Source organism: Misgurnus anguillicaudatus, chromosome 23, assembly GCF_027580225.2.
Source record: "Misgurnus anguillicaudatus chromosome 23, ASM2758022v2, whole genome shotgun sequence".
Lineage (NCBI taxonomy): Eukaryota > Metazoa > Chordata > Actinopteri > Cypriniformes > Cobitidae > Misgurnus > Misgurnus anguillicaudatus.
The window spans coordinates 35128366-35133638 of record NC_073359.2 but is presented as its reverse complement, the minus strand read 5'-3'; the positions used below and the strand labels follow the sequence as shown (position 1 = coordinate 35133638).

Below are 5273 nucleotides of genomic sequence, written 5' to 3'. Positions count from 1 at the left end.
GTAGCCCACTCACGCGCTTTACCAACCAGCAAAGTGATAACAAACGCAACACGAGTGTGTTCAGAAGAGAAGCGCCGGGGCTGGAGAGCAAACACCAGGGAGCATTGAGAGAGAAACACCCGGCAGGAAGAGGGATTGCCGTCGTAAGGTGGTGGGGCTGTGACATGAGGTTCCCTCTCGGACGATTTACTGGGTGGAGAAACTTCATGACGGACCTGGTCGACACGTGAAGAAAGGTCAGCCAGACGGGAACTTAGATCTTCGACTTCCTGAGAAGTGGTGGTGAGACGAGACAGACAGCTCAATAGCAGCAAACAGTCCGGAGCTGTGGCAGAGGGAGGGAACAGAGTTAGTGAAAGAATCAGCAGGACAATCACTGGACAGCACTTACAGTACTGGACAGTGCGAAGTTGGTTTCCAATGCAGCAATGTCAAACTTGGCTGAGATAGTATTCCAATAACAAAGTCCAACTCGGCAGCGTCACAGCCGATGAGATGGTGGATTGAGACTTGTAATGCTCCAACAAACAATCAGCGAGGAAGCGTCTTCAATGCATGGGCAGAGAGATGTAGAACTGTGAACACAGTGGAAACTAGGACAGCAGAGGGCACAAATAATAATAATTAGCAAAGTCCATAGATAACACAACAAGACAAGAGCTCGGAAAGCTAGCTGGCAGGAACATACAACAACTATCTTGCAACGAGACACTAAACACACGAGGAATATATATTGAACCGATTGGGCAACAAATAAGCAGCAGCTGTGCATGGCGCAGGTGGAGAAGATCAGACTAATGACACCCGTGATAGAGACGGGCACATGTGAAGCTGTCAAAACAAAACAAACAACACAGAGAAACCTAAAATAACAATCAATCAAGCTAGAATCATGACAACATGTTTCATTCAAGACAGGTCTGGAAGAATGCTAATAAAGCTTTCTTTTAGTGGTGGAAATTATTGTTCTGGCTAATCTGTAAGCATGTTGTAGACTGAGTGATCCTATCTAGAAGTACAGTGTATGACACAAGGCAATGGTCTGAAACTGCATCGCTCTGGGGTGATATTTCGATGTCATTAATATTGAGTCAGAGTGACAGAATAAAGTCTAATGTGTGCTTACGAGTATGCGTGGGCCCTGACACGTTTTGTTTAATACCAAGATAATTTAGAACATCCATAAACAGTGTTTCCCACAGATCTGAAATTTACTTGTGGTGGTAGCTCGTGAAAAGGGCAATCATTATATCCACCGACAAAAAATGGTCTACTATACATGTGACAAAGAACTAATAATGTGTGACACAACACAATACTTTGATTTATTAAACATTAATATTAATTTCGCATTATAGTTCATTAATCTAACCACCCCAAACTTTCTTTGCCATAAACAAAGCTGACACTGTTTGTTAAAGCACCACGAAAACACTTTATGTTTTTGCACTGATATATGAAGCAATTTGAGGACCCCTTTTATCAAACTCAATTATATACAATACTATGTATACTATTAATAGACAGTGCAGGTCTATAGATTATAAATGTGACTGATGTTATAATGTTAATAATTTCTATTAGCCCAGATAGCAAAATTTTTCAGGGCCAGAAATGGCTGAGTTCAGGCTGTTCTTTTGGCACACATGCCGCCACGGCTTACGGTCCTTGATTGGTCCCAGAGCTGCTTGCCTTAAGTAATCCAGAATCTAGCCGAAAGCAGACCATAGCTTAGCCGCAACCCTTTCACACCTCGAGAAATCAGCCACAGCTCTCCCGGAATCTCCAGATAACAACCAAAAAAGAGCCCAAATTACCACATTTATCCCCAAACTTACCCACAACTGTTCCAGAAACCCCAAATGTAACCCAGAAAATAACCAAAATTACCATATTTACCCCAGAACCCACCCACAACTTATCCAGATGCCCCAGAAAATAGCCATAAAGTGACCAAAATATATTTATATCCCGTAAAATGTGTAATTGAAAAACACAGATATAAAGCAAATATAGAGTTTTATTGATGCTGACAAGAAAAATTTCAGATAACAGCAAAATAAATGAAATGTCAAATGTTCTGCCAAATAAACAAATAACAGTAGAAGGATCAAATAAAAGCAAAGAAATAGCCAAAGTAACATAAAAGCTAACAGAGAAACATTAACTTAATTGTTTTAAACAATAAACAGGCAAAAAAAACAGATGTAATAACAGAAAGCAATATACAACAACTGGTTAAATATAAAAAACATCCTATATAAAATGAATGTTTACAGATGTGCAAATGTGTATTAGATAAATACATTTGAAAATAATACCATGTTATGTCACCAGCTAGAAAAAGCGCAACATTTAGTAACTTTAATCTCCAGTCATGTCTGTGCACACAAAGGGCTTCTTACAGCCTACAGAAAAATCATAAAATACAGTTAGAAAATAAATTTACATAAAATGAATAAGAGTAAGGACAAAAATGATATAGTACACACTGCCAGTCCAAGAACTGATACTTTTAACATTCAATTCAAGACATGGGAAAAAATATGTTTGCAGATTTCAGAGTTCCAGAAGGATTTCTAAATTACCAATTAAATAAAGCACTTACCAAGTACAAAAATTGTTTTAGTCAATTTCCTGCTTCATTATTTTCCAGCGTTCACTACTTCACTCCAAACAATCCAAGATCAAGTACCTGGAATATTTTTAAAACATGGTGTCACTTTTAAGCCAAAACTTGTGCTTTTGTAACTTATATGAATATTAGACAAATTACCCTAATAAGAGAATTAACAAATAAGATATAGACAATAATGTAATTCATCAAATCAAACTGCACAAAGATAAATAATGAACATAATATACATCATCTTACTTAATTTTCTGTTTTGATGTCCATGTCTTTGTCTCTGTCTGGAGAATGGTTTGCTGTTCTCCAAGAGGCAGTAATGTCTATCAAATACAGAAGTCAAAAATCAAATCACACACATTGGTTTACTCTTTTAAACTGATACATTTTTTAACGAAGTTAAACTCACATCAGTCTTTACCCAGACAGCTGGAACAACATAGTCTGGTATAGGACTTCTGCAAACAAAAAACAAGTATAAGTAAACTTTATATTGTAAAAAGGTAAAATAAAAGATTAAGACAAGCAATAAAGACAACATTTATAACTCTTAGGTATAAAATTCCTTTACAAAAGCAATGGATGTCCTCATGTCTTTGTCTCTGTCTGGAGTACAGTCTGCTGTTTTCCCAAGAGGCAGTAATATCTATTAAATAGAGGAGTCAAACACAAACATCTTAACACATACACATTTGTTTATTATTTAAACGGTTAGGTTTATTAACCTCATTATTATTCTTTACTCACATTATTCTTTATCCAGATTGCAGAAACAACATTTATTGTTGACAAAGTGTGGTTCATGACTTCAGCAAACAAAATGCAAATATAATTAAACTTTATACTGTAAAATAAAAGATTAAAACAAACACATACAAAATGCATGACTCTTGCATATTAAATTCTTTACAAAAGTATGTGGTTATTCTTCAAGTGGGGTTGGTTATGTTACACCATAAAATAAAGCAAATAAATCTGGCCTTTTAACAACACAATCTTGTAAACTGCACTGACCAGGACTGAAGAGAATAAGAGATCATAGTAAACCATCTTTATTAAGCTAAAACTTGAATACATGCCTTTCTAGAATATCAAAAACATTGTTTTACTAAGATATAAATAGTTGGAATGAATGAGTCACTTTGTAACTGTTATGATTACCAGCAAATGCTGATTTGTGGTTTAGTACAGAAAACATCTAATCTTCGTTTGGCTTCTTTGGGGTTCAGCATTCATTTAAAGATTCAAACTTCTTATTGATTATTTTATCATCCCCGTCATGCATGTTGCGTCTCTTACTGTAAAAACATGCATGTTTAACGTTATCTACGTTAAATGGCGACTGATGATAAAATACTTGCACTTACACGAAAATACATCACAGAAAAGAATAACAAACAAAAACGAAAACCAACTGGATATCGCGCTGTAGAACAATAAGTGCAATCTACGTGAATTTAAAAGAAAAGTATCTTAATAACTTACCTTACTGTGTTATATAAAACTCCACAAGACAAAAGATCGCGTGTCCTTCGTCCAGTACACAGTGGGGGTTTGAATTTCGCGGAAGTTCCTGATCATGACCAGTTGCATTATGGGAAAGGTAGTTCATTTTCCACGGCGGATTGAACGCTGTTGAGGTTAAAGGACTACTATTTCCAAGATCCATTGCAATATATGTCATTGTTTTAGAAACGAAAGTGCACCAATAAATATTAGTATTAGTTAGTCGTATTTTTTAATTGTAAACACAATTTAATGTAAAGTCTTATTTATTTATAAAAAATAAAATACAAAACTAAAAAGACTTAAACAAGCACACATACTTAAAATACTTTTGTTTGATGTATATTAGTGCAGACTGAATTATTAATTTATCTGTTTATTGCATTGTTTGTATATTGCACATTGACACCTTTGGATTAACTGCCCAAAATAACATTTTCTACATTTCGTCTTTTAATAAGGATAAACATATTTATTATTGCCTTAAATATTAACTTTGATGTTTTTATCAATTGTAAATGATTTTATTTGGTGTTTTTTTTTACTCTTTGGCCAACCAAACCGTAGCCAGAACTCTGCCATATATTGACTATTTTCTGGCAGACCACACTTAAGCCAGGACTCAGCCAAAAATGTACCTTTTTGCTTTTGGCTGGCTAGCCTCACCCCACAACTCCCCCGAAAGCTGTTTCACACAAAGGTGTGAACAAAAGAGAGCCTAAATTTAGCCATAAATGCCCAATGTAAGCCAGATTTGTGCCAGAAACTTTGCTATCTGGGAGTTAGGCACTTTTACCGCTTCTGCTTTCTATTTCTCTTTTGCCGATTAAAAAAGCTTAATCCACTCATTATTTCAGATTTAAAAGTCTACTTGCTGTCCCGATGACAGACGTTACATTACAGCTTTGCGTTTTTTATATCCTGAGTCAGCTAGAGCTTTGCTCATTCAGTATTAGCACTGCTTTTTGCTACAATCTCTGTGCAAACTGTTTAGATTTTAGTAAAGATATGGTCTATTAATTGTAAGATTATAAAAAAAATGGGATAAAGAAAAAATGAAGCGTCGCGTGGTCGTGACAAGAGCCAGCTGTTATCGCCAAAGAAACCGGAGGCACGCTGAAACAGCACTCGAGCTTTG

The 5273-nt window shown here is 35.8% G+C and overlaps 1 long non-coding RNA gene across 2 annotated transcripts; it reads right to left on the bottom strand.

Moving 5' to 3' along the window:
• Window positions 1–2002: 2002 nt before the first annotated feature.
• On the bottom strand, window positions 2003–4910 carry LOC129414907 (uncharacterized). 2 transcript variants are annotated; one of them, XR_012365962.1, is made up of 7 exons: window positions 4115–4910; window positions 3377–3927; window positions 3201–3275; window positions 3039–3087; window positions 2876–2952; window positions 2609–2695; window positions 2003–2408 (listed from the first exon to the last, which is right to left on the bottom strand). It is a non-coding gene; the product is annotated as an uncharacterized lncRNA (long non-coding RNA). The 2 variants fall into 2 exon arrangements; XR_012365961.1 differs by lacking the exon at window positions 3377–3927 and having other exon boundaries at window positions 4115–4194.
• Window positions 4911–5273: the final 363 nt, after the last annotated feature.